The 21,459-nt window shown below is 35.7% G+C and overlaps 1 long non-coding RNA gene across 3 annotated transcripts; it reads right to left on the bottom strand.

Moving 5' to 3' along the window:
• Nucleotides 1–9,229: 9,229 nt before the first annotated feature.
• On the bottom strand, nucleotides 9,230–16,402 carry LOC132623887 (uncharacterized). 3 transcript variants are annotated; one of them, XR_009576463.1, is made up of 3 exons: nucleotides 15,697–16,366; nucleotides 14,753–14,869; nucleotides 9,230–14,627 (listed from the first exon to the last, which is right to left on the bottom strand). It is a non-coding gene; the product is annotated as an uncharacterized LOC132623887 (long non-coding RNA). The 3 variants fall into 3 exon arrangements; XR_009576464.1 differs by having other exon boundaries at nucleotides 9,230–14,168; XR_009576462.1 differs by having other exon boundaries at nucleotides 9,230–14,869; nucleotides 15,697–16,402.
• Nucleotides 16,403–21,459: the final 5,057 nt, after the last annotated feature.

Raw genomic sequence — 21,459 nt, 5'->3', positions numbered from 1 at the left:
TTGACGGCTCGTTGGGGTTGTACCCAGCCTTGACAAATAACTTGTAAGCATTTGGATCAAAGCCTTCATTTGTACGTTTTGTAGGGAGTGCCATATTTTGTGGCGGATTCAGAGCCACGAAGTCTCCAAGTAACTTTGAGGACAAATTTATCGCATCAATTCGTCTGATGGGAAGAGTTAGCCCCCCTAGCATGTTTTCTTGAGCTTTAGATGGTTGACCTTTCTTTTTCTTCAACTTTGGAACATAGCAGAGCACAGGAGTTATCTTCTTCTTCAAAGACACGGTGTTCCCTTTATTGGGACTAGAGTGCGACACCTCAGCACCAACTTCAACTTTTCCAATAGTCTCATTAGCTCTTTCAGTTGCGATCTTATCACTCTTGGTCATTGCGATGTCATCGACTTTTACTTCTCTCACCATGTAGTTCTTCAAGTAGAAATTCGCATCCACGAAGTGTGACTCTGCTTCAGTAAATGGCTTATCATCAGCAACTATCTTCTTTTCGACACTGCCTTCGAGATACTTCAAACACTGATAGTAGGAGGATGGGACAACTTTGTTCTCGTGTATCCATGGCCTGCCAAGCAACATATTATACGAAGTTTTTGCGTCGATCATATGCATCCATGCACTTGATCGCAAATCTTCGATGGTGATATCTACTTTGACAGCACATATGGCTCGTTGCCCCCCTTGATTGAATCCTTGTATCATCAAGCGTCTTTCAGAAAGTTCTTCAGTTGTGATGCCAAGTTCCTTCATTGTACGAATAGGAAGAATGTTAACTCCAAATCCATCATCTATCAATATTCTGTTTATCCTCTTCTCAAGGGCATAACCCACCATGTACAATGGATGATTATATAGTGTTTCACCAAGTAGAAGATCGTCATATGTGAATGTGACTCTTGTATCACATGTGTGTACCTCTTTCGAAGAAGATTCAATAGGCTTTTCAGATGATGACAGAGACAATGTTGATAGGTTTTCATCATTTGCTTCCTATTTATCAGTATTGAAGCATGATGCCTCAATGTTGTCTCGAGCAGTCTTATTGTGGAACCAACTTGGTAGGAATTCCCCCAAAGTCACAGGACATCGTGGTTCTTGGTGGTAGTTCTCCTCCACTTTTGCTTTCCTCGGACGCTCAACTGATTTCTGCTTCCTTGGTCTTTTAACCATCATTTTCCTTATTGGTTGTTTAGATGATTCCTTTCGTGGACTTGTTTTACAGCGTCTCCGCCTAGTCACCAGAATCTAACCTTCATCATTGGCTTCATCAACTTGGGTTATATCTTCCTCTAATGTTCCTCCCTCATGTTCTTCAAAGCTGTATATTTGGACCGGATCGAAAGAGCCAAAGGTGATCGAGACTTGATTCGAACTTGTCTTCTTATCATCAAGCAGAATCTTGTTTTCATTAGCCAACTGCATAACTTTGTCCTTGAAGACAAAGCACTTCTCAAGAGGGTGACCCACAAGTCGATGATACTTGCAATAGTTCGGGTCGTTTGTTCTTCCAGCTTCATTGGGCCGCTTCGTCTCTGGTAACTCAATGAGCTTCAGCTCAAGTAGTTCATCAAAAATTTCAGGGACATCAGAATCCAGGAAGGGGTATTCTCTTTCTTGCATCTCCTTCAAGGTAGACTTTCGGCTTTTGTTGTCTTGGAAGGAAGCTGCTTTCATACTCTGCTTCTTGCTCACCTTTATAGTAAAATTTACAGGCGAGGCGTTGACGTTCATGGATTCTTTATTATCACTCTTGGGGACGAACTTGCTCCATTTCTTGGGTTCCTGCTTGTCCTTTCCTTTGCGAGGGTCGTAGACAGGCATTACTTCATTCCCAGTGGAAGACATGCTCAACTCCATGTCATGAGCACGAGTAGCTAGTTCTTCAAATGACCTTGGCTTAATTACTTGCAATATGTAGTGAAGCCCCCAATGCATTCCTTGGATACACATCTCTATCGTAGAAGCTTCGCTGAGCCTATCTTTGCAGTTTAGACTCGCATTTCTCTATCGGTTGATGAAATCGATAACTGGTTCGCCCTTCGTCTGGCGAGTGCTTGTAAGCTCGACCATGCTCACGGTACGCCTTGTGCTATAAAAGCGATTGAGGAACTCCTACTCTAGTTGCTCCCAACTACTGATAGAATTAGGCTCGAGATCAGTGTACCAGTCAAAGGCATTCCCCTTGAGAGAGCGGGCGAACTGCTTGACAAGATAGTCTCCATAAGTCCCAGCGTTGTTACATGTTTCAACAAAATGTGAAACATGTTGCTTTGGATTTCCCTTGCCTTCAAATTGTTGAAATTTGGGAGGTTGATAACTGGCGGGCATCTTGAAGCTATCAATTCTTGTAGTGTACGACTTTCCGTAAGTAAACGAAAACTTGCAGCAACTTCATACTTATCCTTGATAGTCCCTTCGATGAACTCCTTTAGTCGGTCAAGCGGAATCATCCCTTCAGAAGAAACAGGAATTTCCTTAGTAGGTGGTACTTGCTTTGCACGAGGTTCAGTCTCTTGTACTTCTGGACCCTTCCCAGGTGCGTGGCTGGATTCTCCTTCCATTAATCCATCCATCTTGTCCATCAACTTCTCAATCCGAGCGTCTTGATTTTGCACATGATTGGCCAAGCCATCAATCACCTTTGCCAAATTTGCCAGTGTCTCCTCCATTGACGAAGCGTTAGTTACCATTGCTTACATGATTGTTGGGGATGTTGGATAATAGCATGGATTATCGCATAAGTTGATCTTTGACTGGCCTACTTCATGTGGTGTGAGTGGAGAGGATCCGTCACTTGAAGTATCATCATCTTCCTTCATAGCAGAGTTCTTGGATCCAGAGAGATCAAGTAGAGCTAGAGTCTTATTAATCTTTTCAGCAATGCTGCTTCCTTCCTCCGATGCATCAATAGAGGATCTCGCTCCTTTTGGAGATGAAGATCCAAAAACATGAGTTGTTACGGATGAGACTTGGAGTGCTTGTTGTCCCAACATGCTTGCTTTGCTCCTCGTAACTGGTCCAATGCTACCAAAGGTAATGTCGAGGATGCTTTCCACATCAGCAGAGAACTTGGAGCTAGCAACTTTGGAGGAAATTGATTTGGAGTTGATCTTCTCTGAAGTCATCTCGATGTTGTTAAACTTTGATGATTGAAAAGTTGAGATGAGAGGTAGAGATTGTCCCACTAGGCGTGCCAGAATTTGTAGACAATAAAATTCGCGTCGAGAAAATAATAATCAAGACAGGAAAATATCGTAACAATCTTTGTATTTGATTTCAGAATATGAGTGTTACAATCTCTATGATTCCTCTGATTCGTCTTTTCAACAATAAATTCAAGGGCTTTTGAGCTTGATCTTGAACTTGATGGATTTAATTTTGACTTGGACTTGAATTCAAGGGCTTTTGAGCTTGATCTTGAATTTGCGTCTTGATCTCTAGAACTTCTAGAGAAATACTTGAATGCTTGAATGCTTTTAGCTTGTAGAGAAATCTGCAACGTTTGATCCACGAGCTCTCTCTTGCTTCTTGTTAGAACTTCTGTCCCCTCTTCTGAATTATGAGACCCATATTTATAGTTGTAGGATGGAGGAGTTGTGATAAGGACAGGCTTCTTTCGACCAATCAGATTTAAGCTGACATGTCGATATTTGATTGGCTGGAACATATCATTTGTACATGTGGCACATCTTTATTGGCCTTTGATTTGACTAGGCATGCTGCATCATTTTGAGACGTGTCATGACCCTATAGGCTTCTTTGTTTGACTTGGCGTGCCACGTCATTTGACACGTGGCACTAAAGTGGGCCTCTAGGAAGATGGCATCTTGGGCTTAGCAAAGTGGGCTCATTATTTATAGCTCAAATTAATGGATTAGCCCAATAGAAATCGGACCTTTAATTAAATCCATATTTATTGGACTTAAATAATTAACCCAATTATATTAATCCGTAATATTTATTTGGACTAATATATCTTGAATTTACTATAATCCGAATTTCTTACGGATTTAAATTCAATAAAATTTCGTTATCTACAACTTGCTATAAAGATTAACTCAATCGGATGGAATATCCTTGATTCACTTCAACATGAAGGTTCTATAACAAACAAATTTCTCGATCAATAAATGAGGATACAAAATGCCGGGAAGTATTGCAATATGAGCTGCTCATGAGAAGAAATAAAGTTAACTACTTTGAAATTCGATCGGCACATGTTTAAAGGAGAACCTTTCAAATGATAACCAACAGAACATAGAAACATGAAAAGCGTTCTTCGATACAAATCATATAGGAAGTAGAGATTAGCTCATTCATTATTGTATGTGATCCGACACAAGTTATCGGGATAACGTTTCAACAAAACGCATTTGAAATCTTGTCATGCCAAGAAATGAAGAGAAAAGCCCTACATGCCTCAACGATGAAGTTTTCCACGTTCCACGAGTCCTTGAATATATTATGAACGATCACCTACAACATATGATCAATTCTAAGTCCATAGCTTATAGGAATACTCATTGAAGCATTTCGTTGAACAACTTGCAGGCGCAAGTTCGTAGGATCTTTTGTAGCTCAATTTCCCCGCAACCCGCTATCAAATTCTACTTTTGTACCCCTCCTCGCTAATAAGATTCCATCCATATCCTCACAGCTCCAAACAACACACCAAAACCATACAAAACAGTCCAACAACTAAGCTATATCCATAAGAGTTTCTTAAAGAATTATAATAACTTATTCTATGGGGGTTTTCAACCAATTCTTAGGATTTATTACTTGTAGAAATTCAAAGAGATCAAATGGAAGTTAAATATACCTTAGATGATCAAAATCACTCCAAAATCCAAGTTACTTCAAGGTGAAGTTCTTATCCGAGAAGCAAATTAGCAAAGAAATCACAATTCCGTAATTGTCATGTTGTTCTCCATGTTGAAATTGTTTGATTTGCTCTTAGATGTGTTTGTGATTGATGAGAGAAGGTTTGAGAATATCACTTAGGGTTTTATGGTCTTTTATGGTGAAGAAATGAAGGAAATTTCGTCCAAGGCTATGCGTTTATACAGGGGCAAAATAAAGCCACAGACTATGGTCGTTGTTCCCGCGCTAGTTTGCATCCTTGGACAGAAATGCGAATATCTCTCTACTCCGACGGTGTACCGACGAACGGTTAAATGCGCTGGAAACTAGACTCGTAGAACTTCGATTTGGTGAGTGGATCACCCTGTAACTCCAATTATATTGAGAGAAAAGCTCCGCAACATCTACCCAAATTTCAGTGAAATTTACAAACTCAACTTGCGACGCCCTTTGTCGACTTTCGTATTACAATTCGTTTGACTTCCAAACTTAACAAGGGACCATTATATGATTCAAATATTTCATATCATTACTTGCTTATCATGTGAAGCACTCCTAATCTCACCCAAAAGTACAAGTTATCGTATTCCCAACTTGCCGACTTTTGACGAAACTCATCCTTCTTTGATTCATTCACCCTCCAAACCTTCCGCCACTTACTAATCTTATTTATAGACTCTTATAACCATTTATATTAATAAGCTCAATCCCTTTTAACCTCAAGATAATTTCTTTGAACTTGCGTCGACTAACTCATGAAGCAACTTTAACGTGCGAAAATCCGGGGTGTGATAAAATATTCCTATAATATATATGACTTTGTTTCAGATACATCTCTTCTATTTTAAAATCAAATACTTAAATCTCTTATACGATGAAAATCCTACACTTACACATGAGATATAGTTGCAACTACGGATATTAAAATAATTTTTTTACGTATTTATTACTATGTATTGAAAAAAAAAGATTAAAAAAAAACGAATTGAAAAATGTTGTTCACTCTTTTGATTAAAAAGGAGAAAAGATAATTTTGAAACATGTATCTTTCAAAACTCATAAATAAGAAACGAACGCAAATTATTTAATAAGATATACCAATTTTTAATAATAATATTTTACACTTTAAACATCCAAGTTATTTATATTTCTCTTAATTATAATATTTTATATATAGAAATTTCTCATTTAAACTTAGTTTGTTTGTTATTTTCCGCTTCAAAAATTATTTCAAACTTGTTCAATGGAGTTTCATGTATCTAAGATTTTCATCATATAAGAGCTTTAAATGTTTTTTAAAACAGGGATAACATCATTATATTTAAGAGTTTTGAAAGATAGAATACAACAACAACGTACCCAGTGAGTCCCTCAAAATAGAATATTTTGAAAGATAGAATATTTTGCCGAATATATAAAAGTTCTATCCGTCTTATTATGTATTGTTTTTTTCCATTTCCTATTTAAGAGTTTCAATATATTTTCTCTTTTTTAATCAGATTTTCGATAAATAAGTTTGTCTTCTTTTTAAAATTTATAATAAATTAAATATAAAAAATAATTCTTATAATTTTCATTTTTATTTAATATACTTACTAACAGATATATAACTCATAGGTGCCGTCGGTGTAGAATTTTCATAGTATGAGGATGTCCATGTATGATTGTAAATACAAGGAATATATTTGAATTGAGTCATATTACAGAGTTATTTAGTATAATTAACACTTAAATGGATTTGAGTAATTTTCTTAAATTTATATCTAATCACAATCCCTACAGTATTAATTTTTATATTACAATATCCACTAATACCAAATCCTATCTAACTTGTCTTTTTACCAAACAACCACTTAAGTAATAGTAATGAAATGTGAATATACTGAATTTTATTAGTTAATTGTATTCTGCATGAAATAAATAATTTTTTGCTATCAAACATAGAACTAAAGAAACTAAAAAATAGGGAAAAGGGTTCAAAACTCACTCCAACTTTGGCTGAAATTGCTACAACACACTCCAACTTTGCGGCGGTCCTATGACCCCCCTAAACTACTTTAAAGTGGAATTATTAGCTCCCTATGTGATGAGGTGGCAAAGAGATTATATGTCAAAGAGAGTGACAGAAGAAACGAAAATGTTTAAAATTTATTTTATAAGCAGTTTTTAGAAAATCTATTTTTCTTTTTTTCATTTTCCTTTTCATATGTTTCTCTTCATCCCTTTGTTGGGTTTCTCAACCACCATTAACAAATGAAGCATTGATGCTCTTCAACAAGTTTGCTTTCAAGGAACTCAACCTATGAGTTTTCAACAGATTAATCACCATTGGATAATCGAAAATTCGTCGAGCACCGCCATCTCTCTCTTCAACTTCAGCGACCCCTTTGTTTCTTTGATTTCATCTCCTCTTTGTCCCTCAAAACCCAAAAGATAAAATCAAATAAAATTCGGAGTCCCAAATTTTCAGATCAATCGGGATGATGGCCGAAAATGTGAATTTGGTTTTTCAGATGATTTGGGTTTTCTATTGATTTGAATTTCTCAACGGAGTTTCTGCTAATTTAGTCTAAAAGAGAATTTTTAAGATGTTTTTGTTGGATTTTAATGTGAGATCCTCTATGTAGTAAAGGTCTAAATTGAGAAGTTGGGTGTTAATGGTGGAATAAGGTATAGAAAGAGTAGAGAAATAAAGAAGTAGGGAAAATTCTGAAGGAAAAAAAAAAAGGTTAATACAGTGTCAGGCGCGTGTATTTCACCCTTGGACATAAATTTGATTTCGACTTTTTAAGGAGGTAATAATTTCACTTTAAAACAGTCCGGGGGGTCATAGGACCCCGCAAAGTTAAAGTTTGTTATAGCAATTTCAGCCAAAGTTGAAGTGTGTTTTAAACCCTTTTCCCTAAAAAATAACTATGCGTGTTCAAAACTAAAATGAAACGTGCAAATGTTGTTGTTTTTTTCTCCGGTAAACAACTGCATTTATTATTTCATAATGTGCTTCAACTATTCGTAAGACATCATTCCATCATTTACAACCCAACCTGAGAATGCAAAATTCCAAAAAATCCTATATAAAAAGGAAATAGAAAATTTAGCTATATTATGAGCTAGCGCATTTCATATTCGGGGAATACACTAGGGGTGGGCGTTCGTTTTTTCGGTTCGATTTTATCAAACTTCGGTTTGGCTATTTCGGGTTCGGTTTTTTGAAGGTGGACACCAAACACCGAACCCAACTAGTTCAGTTCGGTTCTTTCGGTTTCGGTTTTTTAAAGTTCGGTTCGGTTTGGTTCGGTTTCGGTTTTTTCAATTCGTTTTTTTTTAATATAATATTATAAGAGATTCCATTGACACTAATTCATATTCTCAAAAGCAATAAAATAACATAAAACTGATAAATTGAAATCAAAATCAAACAAACAGAATACACAAGAACAGAAAACTATAATCATGACATAGGATTACTAGGTGTTATATACATACCGTAAGAATAATTAAGAAAACACATAAAAGACATACATTAATCCTAAAGAGACATCCTAGTTACCTTTCTTTGTTAAGGATATTTGATTTTTTCAATTGAAGTGGAAAATTAGGGATACAAATGCAAAAGAGGACTTATTACAATTGGATTTTTTTTTGCTTTAAACTTAATGGGCCTGGACTATTTTAATTTTTTTGACTACATATACAAAATAGACATGATACTATGCACATTCATTTGCAGAACAACTGAAAGGGATAGTGAGCGCGGGCCAAAAATTCCCGCTTAAATGTACTTTTATGTAAACAATATCACTTCACAATCCAACGGGCCCGTCATAATTAATTTGTATCTGTGTTTTAGACCAAGTAAGAAGTAGACTATGTACAATAAAACAGGCCTTACTGAGAAATTCTTCAGTCGTGAATACCCTTGTAACGTGCAAGGTTCTGTTCTCATTTGGTGTTTCCCCTTTTGCTCTATGATGCCATACCCAAGACAGAGAAAAAAGGATGGGAGGCAAAAAAAAAAAAAAAAACAGTTAATTTATAAAACTTGATCTCATATAAGACTTAAGATAGGATATGCACCAAAAGAATATATTCAATTATGGACAGAATTAATGAGATTTCTTTGGTATGAATAGATAAACAACAATGATGAGAGTTGCCAAATTAACAACATTAACGACAAACGTTTAAAGAGGACGAACGTGTAATTTCTCACAAGTCCCTGGCATTTTGATAACCTATAGGTGACATTAATCAATGAGAATACTTAATGTTTCCTGCAACATTTAGATATGATCACAGAATAAAGCAGCAAACACCAACGTTTAATAGCATCTAAGTTACTTGAGCACAAGATTACTGCAATACATGCTTAATAGAATACTACTATATATATTCACAATACGTACAACAAACACAAGTACTGTTTAGTTAAACCATTTGCAAGCATTGTTATTGTAGACGTAATACACCAAAAATATAACTACTACTTATTATTATAGACATAATACACCAAATGTATCTATAAGATACATCATGAGGAAATCCTAATTTAACAGTTGTAGTGTGGTGGATGAAGTTCCAATCTCAGTAGCCAATCTTCTGCATTACAAAAAACCATAGCATTGGGACATGTCGACGAACCTGAGAAACACATGTAAATATCAGTGAAGTCAGGATTGAGAAATCTACAAATGAAGTAGTGCAACAACTAAAAAATACTAGAATAGAATATTAAACTATTTGTCCAACAAATACTTGCTTGAGTAATCAATCTGGAGGTGTCTATTATGTGCTAACATATGTATTCAAAACATTGTCCATGGCAGATCCATTTTTGTACTCCATTATAGCTTTAAAAAAGTGGTAGACTCAGACTTAGCATGCTCCAAAAGACTCCGGGCCATTAAAAGAGTTGTGTGAACACACAGATATTCCATTTAGCCACTTCCTTGAAGGAGCTGTGTGTTCTGGAGCTAAATGATGCAGAATCAATTTCTTATGCACATAACAGTACTTGAATATGCATGCTACCCAAACGGAAAGGAGTACCCTACCACACGTTCACCGAAAAATCAGAGTGAGGCCAGCCCTATGTCAATATCACAAATAGTTAGCCACAAACCAATTAAATAATATGCAAAGCATCAGTAAGGTGAAGGTGATGTGAGGTGCTAAAGGACTATAGTAGTAATACCATTTCAACGAAAAGATCTAATTTGTGCGCCATTTCCTTTTTGAAATACAGGATATAACCCAAGCAAATGTAACTTAATTATTTGTGTTACATTTATATAATCAGTTATACATACAATACTAAACATAAAGAACAAATTGAAAAATTAATCATAAATTTATGATGTACGTACAGTGAACCCCTCTTCCCCTTACAATTTCCCCCGTACGTTATATCTTATTCAACAATTCCTTGAAGCTATATTCCTCAGGTAAAATATGTTTTTTTTTCCTTAATCTTAACCTGATAAAGATAAGTTACGAAATAACGCCAATTGTTTGCGTCAAATAGAACTGTATGGCAGTTGCAACTTGCAACATCTTATGAATCTCTTGAGACTTGCAACATCTTATGCATCTCTCAAGCTCTCCCATTTTCATTTTACTTCTAATGAACTTACTAAAAGCCTCTCACAGAAAACATTGCTAAGTAGAAAACAAAAGACAAAAGCAGGTTATACTGTTACACATTCCAGAACTGCATGCTTTTTTCACATTTAAATAGTTTTCTATATAAAAAATTGTGGTACAAATGGCAAATATTCTGCAACAAATACGAAATACTACGCACAAATTTCAGTGCTGTGGGTTCTTTAATGGCATATGTAACTTTACCCACACCAGGAATACATAAAAATCAAAAGTGTATATTATCTATCCTACATAAAATATTATATCAAAATTAATTTGCAACTAATTCTTTCAATGGAAATGAAGCCAAAAGTTTTTATCTCATTAACTATGTATATGAGAGGGACAGTGGGCATGCATCACATGGTATTACACAGGGACAAAAATGTGAATTCAATTCCCAAAATAGGAAATCTGAGTTGTTTAAGGCACATCACTGATAAGCATTAACTTGACACGTGAATTAAAATAAAAATAACAAAAAAGGTATGTACCTATCATTTGGTGTTACCAGTCCTATTCTGTTTCTTTCTGGAGGGATATGAGAGAATTGGCCAAAGATTTTGCCTTTGGCTTATCACGTGTGTTATGTAATTGGACAAAGTCGATTCCATTATCATTAACAAAATTCGCACGTATAAGAATATGCGTTTCAAAATTTTCTTCCCAGAATCAAATCAATTCATATCCAAGTTCTTCAAATAACATAGTAGTTTATGAAGCAACCACTCTATCACTATTGCATTCAAACTTCAATACACTCAAACAGTACTATACTGGAACTGAGGTAACCAAACTATGTTTTGATATAGCACAAAGTATCATTCATGAACGAACTTAATAACATAGTACTGGACAATTAGTAATAATCGAGCAAAACGACTTCAAATCAATTCACTAAGATCGGAAGGGATTACATATTCTGTAAAAAGGGAATGCAACATGACTTATCTAGATCAGCTCCTCAACTCCATTTGAATGCAAATAAATGGACAAACTACATAGCGTCAAATGCATGCTTTATTATCTCCGGTCTTCCATCCTGGAAAACTAAGCCCCCCCTCCCCACACATACACACACAGAACAAAGCAAAGGTCAGGAAATAATTGCGAACCTGTTCTTACATATGAGGATTAGTGATGCAATTCAATTCCCTAATATCAAGCAAACTCCATTTGTGAATATCTCCATCCTCTATATATTTTAGAACATTTTCAACTCGATCTTGAAAATTATAGTTTAGCAAGCTGATAGCATCGCCCGGTGCATTAAACAAAACATATATCACCACTTTAGGGTTCAGTCACTTTGAAAAGCAATCTATCGAAAAATAAGTATCGCCAATGACAACGCAATAGAATGCACCTTATGGATCCAACCTCTGAAAGCCTAAAAGAGAAATGTTCATAAACAGCAACAGAACTACTTTTCTCAAAGTTGACATCAAATGTTATAAGTCATCTTCTTCTGCTCAAATAATTAATCCCTTGGCATTAGCTTGTCCAAAATGGGAAATGCTCCACTGAATGCGACCCGCAGAATGGCTCTACTCAAATAGAAACGCTAACGTAAAACGAATTCTGGTAATTTCTTAAGTGTCCTCTTGATGCTACTTTACTTTACATATTACATTTCCTATAAGAGGAAGTGAAGAACAACTCTACTCCTATACTTAAGTGGTAGCAGTAGTATTGATTCCCTTTTAGCAGTGTAATATACCTCGTATTCCCTTTAATTTCCACAAGTGTATCAACTCTAGCCAACAATTCACTATAATACACTGTTCTCTGTTTTCTCCCTCTATTCTATTGTCATCTTTTCTCAAATGACTCTTCTTGCATAAGGTGGTTATGGATTAGAGGGTCAAGTACACTGAGGAAAGGAAGCTTGTCGGAAAATAAGGGCGAATATAATTTGATCATTATAAAGAAATCTAAAATCTTCTTAGATAGAGCCGTTCATTAGTTTCCAACCGCAGGTAAATGAAATCCGATACATATGAGCTACTAAAAGAATCTACTGATATGTACCCTCATCGCCAAAATATTGACCAAAACACTTCTTGACAATTCGGGCAAATTTTCTTTCAAGACTGTTCTCCCAGATAAACAGTGGACATTATCTCTCTGAAAAATTGTTTTCGCAGTGTTGCTACATCTGCAGTTCAAGTATAAATTTTGTTCTAGAAAATTGCAAAAATCACGTATATGAGACCAAAATTTGGTCAGTCTGACCACCATGAACTGAACCAGGTCAAGTTTGATGCTAGAGTAAATGATTGGCACGAATATATATAGTTATAAAGTGCTTTAAGGTCAAACTTACCAAGAAGGTTGTTGTCATCGGTCATTATCCTTTCTCTTCATACACCTGAATGAGCACACCTGGAAATTTGCTCATTACTGATAAAAGTTCTATTCAAAATGTGTCAACTTCATGCGATATGCAGTGGTTATTTCTAACATCTTCAGTTCTTACAATCTTAAAATCCTACCGATTTGACAAAATTTCTCTTTTGTTACTTCAGCATAAGGAAACGATAGCAATTATGCATTAAAAAATTGAAATGAGACACAAGCAGATAAACAAATGTCTACCTTAAGTATAGCAGTATACAAGCCATAAAAAACTTGCTTTTCCGGTAAATATTTTTACAAACAATACAGTACGTCATAGAATGTTGGAAGGAAAAAAGAAAGTGACAGCCATTTCAACCTAACGTCTACCTTAAGTGCAGCAGTATACAGGCCATAAAAATTAAGTGGGCGTTTGGCCATAAAAATTATTCACTTTTTTTCCGGAATTTTTTTTCACTTTTTTTACTTTTAGCATTTGGCCACAAAAAGTATTCACTTTTTTCTGGAGTTGTACTCCGGAATACTAAAAACAAGAAAAACTTGTTTTTCAAAAATTTTCAACTTTTTTTCACTTTTTTACACTACATTTCACCAAAAATTACAATTTCAAAAACTATGGCCAAACACAACTCCAACTCCAACTCCAACTTCAAAAATTCCAAAAAAAGTGAAAAAGTTTTTGGTATTTATTGCCAAACGGGCCCTAAAAGTGAGCTGCCATAGGGACTTGATTTCCCAGTAAATATTTTTAAAAACAATACAGTACGTCACAGAATGTTGGATCCAAAAAAAAAAGTGACAGCCATTTGAATAATATTAATTGAAGATTCACGCCTCAGTCATAATATCGCATAACAGAGTTATTGAGGATAAGCTGTAATATATATTTATAGAAAGAATAAAAAAGAGCAAGTTATTGCTGACCATTTCATTTCCAATGGAGTAGTTAACTCCGATTTTGTTTCATCTTTAACAATTTACCTTGTCCAGTTGGTAATACTTTTTCTTTATCAGAGCAAAAGAAGGATTTTCTTCATCATTGCAACAAAAAGATTCTTTCTTTTGCTGCATTCGATAATGTCAGTTGAGATTGGCATGAGAGAGAATGAAAAATGTTTCTTTTTCAACGCATTACAGAATATGAATTAATTTCACTGAGTATGTTGCTGTTGTTGTTCGGCAAATGATTTTTTTGCTTGGTATCTGAACAGTTTGTGAGTAAGCCGACTTTGAATATCTGGCAATGGCAGGGACTCCTTGGGAAAAACTATTGAGCTTTTTGCAAGTTCAACTGTGTAGTACAACAACAACATGCCCAGTGTAAATGTGTAATCCCACAAGTGGGGTCAAGTTCAACCGTGTAGTAGACATGTATAAATTGTTTAACTTTAATGATAGTAGAACCATTAGATGCTGTTAGATGAAATTTTATTTATAGCCAGAATTTATACCTTTTATGAAGCAAAATATATCCAGAATTGGAACCTTAATTGGAGTTACATGATAAATATCATCTGCAGCAAGGGATAATATCCAACTTGTAACAGTATTTGATTAACACTATTTTGATAGGAAGATAAAGATCCTTGTACTAAATTAGTATTAATATGACTATAAAATTAGATCAAAACATAACCTGGATTCAACACCTTTGGTTGATTGCATTTTCACATAATAATTTACTCTTCCAATTGGAATTCTTTTTTTTGTTTGTAGTTACATATTAAAACGTAAATATACTGGAGCTCATCTGCAATTGAAATTTTAACCTCAATGGAGAAGGTATATCCATGTGTTAGGAACATGAAACTAAGGATTATCATAATAAAAACTTAAACGCCAGATTATAAAATATGTTATACACATTGTACTTACGTCCGACTGTGATTGAACATTTGAATCTTCATCTACTGGAAACAAGGATGAGAGGTCCGAATTCCGATGTACCCCTAGTGGGTGAAAGAGATAAGCATTTCTTTATTTTTCATGACCCTGTCCATGGCAAAAACACAACTTTTGAAATTAATGATAAGAAAGAAACAAACACAATAAACGAAAGAGTAATGTATATCATGCATATAGTTGCAGACATTGTGAATCAGTACCTCCTATAGCCATCATATATTCTTGTTTTTTATTTCATGAAGATAAAAGAATGGTCATTTATATCTTTCATTCAATTTAATGCAATAAATTAGTTTTCAATTAAGAAACACAAGCACATGTAAAAAGCGTTTTAGTGTAGATTATCAGAACTCTTGGAAGTTCTGCTATTTATTGGTTGATGCTCACAAGAATAGGTCAATTTCGTAACGAAATTGACAAAATTTAGTCATTGAGTAAAAACATGCATGTGTAAAATGGGCTCAGCCAATCTACTCAATAAATCCAAAAACAAAAAAATGATAGTATGAAATTAGCAGTTAGTATTCGTTCACATCAAGAAAAGGTAATAAAGGAAAAATAATGTAGCTGAAAAAAGAAAAAGATTTTTATAACAATCCATTGAAAGCTATCCACTAGGACCACTATAACCCAAAATATGTAAGACAAAAAAGTTGAAAAATTAGCATTCATTCACCCAAATCAATCAAAAACCCATAAAAGTAAAGAGATTTACCGAAGCTGAAACCAGCTGAAAGCTAATCTACTCTTCCTGCTATTATCTAAAACATGCAATTTATTCCCAAATGCCAAAAGAAAAAAAAAAAGAAGGAATTCCATAATAAAAAATGCTTGGAAGAGCCATGGAAGTCGAAGAGTAAAGATACATTTTTGTTGTTACGTTCTGAAGAATAGATAGAGCAAGGTTGCAGTACCAAGGTTCAGATAATGAACGCCCACCGTCCGTTGGTCCGTCGATAATAATAGAGACCCATAGCTTCACATAAATCTGATGTTTTTGGCCTCTCCATTGCTGTTATCAGATAGAACTTGGGTTCGAGACATGAAATTTCGGTGTGTTTGGAGATGGAGACCCAGAGCTCACAAGCCTCCATTTGTTGTTTGATCGGGAGATGGCACAAGAAAGTTTCGGAAGAAACGGGCATGAAATGTGAAATGGAATGAGAAAGTGGAAGCCAGTTGTCAGCGTCAAATGACGATTTTACCCTTCGTCGTACCCAAACTCTCACTTAATAGTTTAATAGATAGAGCAAGGTTGCAGTACCAAGGTTCAGATGATGAACGCCCACCGTCTGTTCGTCCGTCGATAATAATAGAGACCCATAGCTTCACATAAATCTGATGTTTTTGGCCTCTCCATTGCTGTTATCAAATAGAACTTGGGTTCGAGACATAAAATTTTGGTGCGTTTGGAGATGGAGACCCAGAGCTCACAAGCCTCCATTTGTTGTTTGATCGGGAGATGGCACAAGAAAGTTTCGGAAGAAACGGGCATGAAATGTGAAATGGAATGAGAAAGTGGAAGCCAGTTGTCAGCGTCAAATGACGATTTTACCCTTCGTCGTATCCAAACTCTCACTTATTAATAGTTTAAATTAAATAAATAAATATCAAAGTGCACGTTCATTTATTAGAGTCCGCAACTTAAATGACCTAAAAAGTAACATTTGAGGCCAAAAAAATCCATTAAAAAAAATAACATAAATATTTTTTGCGCATTAATTTAGTACGCAATACGGATTTAATAAAATGGGCCCTTCTTCTTCTCCACTGATCCCCCCCCCCCCCCCTTCTCATCTTTTTTTAAATATCAAAACGCCATTATCAAGCAAAAACAATGTAGTCCACATCCAAAAACGTCTTTTTCGTGATTTTTTTAACCCGAAAGTCAATATTCTTGGTATATTCAAGGCAAGGAATAAGTTTCAAAGCTTTGATTTTAGAATAAAGCGGCGTAGAACTCGATTTTAAAAACTCAAAACAACCTTCAATCTAGATATTTCACTACTAATTTTCTATTACATTATTAAATATATTATTATCCTAAGCATGATTATTGTATAATAGTTGCGGATTTCGAAAAAAAAATACGCACTTTTTTCTTGCGCAAATGGGGGCTATCCACTGCCCCTTTTTTCCATTTATTTTTTATTAATTAATTATTAATTATTTGTTAGGTAATTGTTTATTTGTTAATTTTTTATTAATTAATTTTTAATTGTTCGTTAGCTAATTGTTTATTTTTTGATTATTTATTTAGTATTTGTTAATTATCAGATTATCTAATTGTTTATTTGTAAATTATTTGCTAATTGTTTGCTAGCTAATTGTTAATTATTTGATAATGAATTGTTAATCTTTATATTTTTATTTGTGAAAGATTTGTTAATTGTTTGATTAGCTAATTGTTTATTGTTTGATAATGAATTGTTATCTTTATATCTTTATTTGTTAATTTATTTATTTGTTAATTGTTTGATTAGTGTTAATTATAAATTGAAAATCCTTAGTTTAGGATTGAACATCCTTAGTTTAGGTTTGGACATCCTTAGTTTAGGATTGAACATCCTTAGTATAATTTTTCGATAAAAGATTACATAATTAATAGTACATGTTAATGATTAATTAAAATGCGTAAAACAGATACGACACCTTCATGGATCCGACTCCCTTCATCGTGGGCCCTTCGAGCCAGAGGTACTTCATCTACAGCAGCATCATAGGTCCCATCTAGTATGAGATGAGGATGTAGCTGCCAGCCGCTTGTTCTGTTCCCTGTTGATGGAATAAGCATGGGATATTTTAGGCGCTCAGCACCCATCGTCGTGTCTTAGATATACTATATCAGGGTGGTATCTATCATTGCATCGCTGCTGGTCGGGTATAGCATGATAGGGCTCTTGTAACGGCCATGATTGAGCGATGGCGACCGGAGACCTATACATTTCATCTCCGCACTGGTGAGGCTACCATTACCCTTCAGGATGTGAAGGTCATTTATGGTCTACAGGTAGATGGACACGCGTTGTATATTGAGGAGCCTCAGCAGATGCTGGCATATCGGGAGGTGTTGACTAGGCTCACTAGTTTCGCACCTCCGAATGTTGCTTTCTGGGGACAGAGTCGGGTGTCGATGCATTCCCTCTCTACTCACTTGCGCCTCATAGACATGGAGCATCCGATTACAAAGGACACACCTCAGGTGGATGTTGACCGACGTACTCATTTGTACCTTCTTATCATATTCGAGGGCATCTTGTTCCCGAACACATCGGGTTCCCATGTGAGCTTGAGGTATCTGCCGTTTCTGGAGAATCTAGGCGATTTGGGATGTTACAGTTGGGCGCTGCTGTTCTGGCTTACATGTATCGAGGATTCTGTTGAGCGTCTATGGGCTCGAGGATCGATGTCGCTGCATTTTGCCCGCTCCTCCAGGTAATATATTTATGTGTGTGTAATTTTATTCTAAATATAGCTTTTTGAAATGATGACTAATAAAACATTTTTTTAATGACCCTTTCAGATATGGATGTGGACTAGAATGAGACATTTTCAGCCCATAGCTGCTCACCCTCTGCTTGACTATATTGTTGATATGGTGCCATACGCGCGGAGGTGGACGGGAGGCATAATCCGAGATGTGGATACGCACCACAAAGTTCTCCCATTCAGGGATCAGCTAGATCGTATGATGGCGGACACGGTAAATGTTTTTGATTTAACATTAGTATGTTGTTTTGTTTTTACTATTTTAGTCTTTTATTGTTAACTAATTCAATTCTTTTTATAGGCTTTTATATGGACGCCGTATGATCAGATTTTGGATCAGCTGCCGACGCTTTGTAGGGCTGGTGAACCCATGTGGAGGTCGCGGTATCCGTTGATACATATGGATATCGTTGAGGATCACGCACCCAACCGCGTCTTACGATAGTTCAGCCATGTACAGAATATATACTTGAGCCGATTACTTGGCCGAGGTGGTACGGACAGAGGGGCTGGCCACAGAGGGGTGGGGCTAGAGGGACTGGTGGTCTAGTAGATGAGCCTGACGAGCATGCTCCAGTTCTAGCTCCAGCCCAGCAGCCTCCGTCGACTTTAGAGATCCCGTCGATTTCTTACTGATCGTCGACTTCAGAGCATCCGTCGACTTCAGGACGACCGTCAACACCTCTCTATATGCCGGATTTATTTTTATATCACATGTTCTGGCCATCGTCTGCACAGCCACCAGTCGTCATCCACGGGGTGAACGACCAGTTTGTGATCTACAGGGAGGCACGGAGCTGGACTTTGAGTCCTTATTCGAGGACTTCGATATGTTTCCGAGCCAAGATGTAAGTGCTTAAAATAATTATTTTAACAAATTAAAATATTTATACTAATTATTATATAATTTTTCATTTCTTAGCTTCTAGCTCCAGCTCTGGCACCATCTACAGTTCCTGCTCCAGGGCCCGCTCAGGAGACCGCTGAGGAGCCCTCTCACTAGCCATCTTAGGAGCCCGTCGACATATATGTTTGATTTTTTACAATAAAATAATATATTAATTAATTATTTATATGTTATTTCATGTTTAGTTTTAGAATAAATCTACACTAAATTGTTTATATGTTATTTCAAGTTCATTCTTCTGCGCCGTGGACCCGTCTCCTGCTGAGATTGATCATCTCTAGAAGCTGAAGACATTTTGGCCACCGTCGTCTCCCATAGGAAGCATATTTTCAACAAGCCCCTAAGAAAGGGAAGGCATGAAGATCATGCCATAGAGCATGTACGGATTAAGAGGAAGAAGGGGGGTGGAGATGATGGTGAAGGTGGTGGAGGTGGTGGGGTTCGCCTTAGGCCTAGGTTTAGTCTAAAGGCTCCCACATGTGGGACCTAAGGGGATGGAGATTGTGTATTTGTAAATAAAATGTACATTTTATGTTAATATTATATTTTTTTTTGTTATTATTTTCTTAATGATAATTAGTTATCTTAGTTTTTATTGCCGTTTAATAATAACTCGTGCAACGTCCTAAATTAATCAAAACCCTATAAAATAAAACATTTAAACCTAGAGATAATAAGTTTCCAAACAAACAAAACTTACTTCGGGGCACTTTACAACCCCTAAAACGACGATCCAAATGTATAGGTATACTTGATGTGTTGAGCCTATATTATTGTTCGCAGAAAAAGATATCAAGTTTTATATAAAATATTGATACTCCGGCGTTTTGAAACATGACTAATCTTTGGTCAAAGTACGGAAAAACGTGAATTTCAAAACTTTTGGTCAATGAATAAAAGGTTGGGGCTATTTTATTAAACCCCTATTGCGCACTAAAGTAGTGCGCAAAAGGTACTTATGTCATTTTTTTAATGGATTATTTCGGTCTCAAATGTCACTTTTGAGTCATTTAATTTGCGGACTCTCATCTATTAGGAGGGTAACAAAGGGTTGCAACTCAATGCATTTTCAGTACAAGGACATGAGGTGAATTAGATAAAAAAATCTTGAAGTACACAAACAAAAGCATGGTAAAAAGAACAGTAAGACAGTAAATGACCATATGGCCTTCATCATGGAGTAGACATATTGACAAGACCTTCTTCGTAGCCTCTTATATAAAGTAGTAACATTATTGATGGAATAATATTGAGCCCGTTTGGATTGACTTATAAGTTGCTTATAAGCTGTTTTCAGTTTTTTTTGAGTGTTTGGCTGGTCAGCTTAAAGTCATTTTGTGCTTAAAATAAGCTCAAAAAAATAATTGGGTCCATTTGACTTAGCTTATCTAAAGCAGCTTATAAGCTGAAAATAACTTATAAGCCAAAAAAAATAAGTTAGACTACCCCAACTTATTTTTTTTTAGACAGCTTATAGGCATAAGCCCATCCAAACAGGCTCATTATGTCTCGTCAGCTCTCCCACACATTTGACACCTTTTTTCATTTTTGTAACATCTTTGAAAATTATGATAAGTCTACATGAGGAGTTGTGATTATGTGCCATTACTAGAATTATTCAAGTATGAATTCCATACAATACCTTAAAATGTGATCCTAATTTTGACTCTAATCTTTTTAAGTAAGTGGAGTTTTCTTTCGTTGTTACGCCAGGCTGAGAGCAGTGCTCGCTCCTTTGTATTTGGGGAAGTTGGACGGCTGTTCCGCTCTTCGGGACAAAGCACTTCATTAGATTATAGATTTAAACCTTATTTTTTATGTTAAACTTATAAGTTAAAATATAATTATTTCATATATTTATAATTATAATATGCATAGTATTTAACATATGATTTTCAACAATTTCATGTTGAATGGTTTCTTCCCGTATCTTCTGGGCCCATTAATACAACCCAATGTGAGCGAAAGATTTGCATAAAGGGTCATTTGCACTTTTGACCCTATTTTGTGCTGGTTTAAAAGTTTTATCCCTCAACGCAAACAACTATTTCGCGAGGCATAAATTTGTATTTTTGCATCATAATATTCTACAAGTTATGCTCCGCGTTCTTAAAGAATTTATTCCCGGCTAGGCATAAGTTCGATTTTATAGGACAAAAATTAAAGAGCCCATTTCAAGGCCAAATCGTGCAATTTCTTCTTGCATAAGTGGCCTATTTGCAAAATGCTATTTAAGGCGCAGTCTTAAATTTTTTATATCCGTAGCCAGTTGATAGTTTTT

The sequence above is a fragment of the Lycium barbarum genome, chromosome 12 (assembly GCF_019175385.1).
Source record: "Lycium barbarum isolate Lr01 chromosome 12, ASM1917538v2, whole genome shotgun sequence".
Lineage (NCBI taxonomy): Eukaryota > Viridiplantae > Streptophyta > Magnoliopsida > Solanales > Solanaceae > Lycium > Lycium barbarum.
Note: the sequence above shows the minus strand (reverse complement) of the source record. Positions and strands in the feature narration are given on the sequence as shown.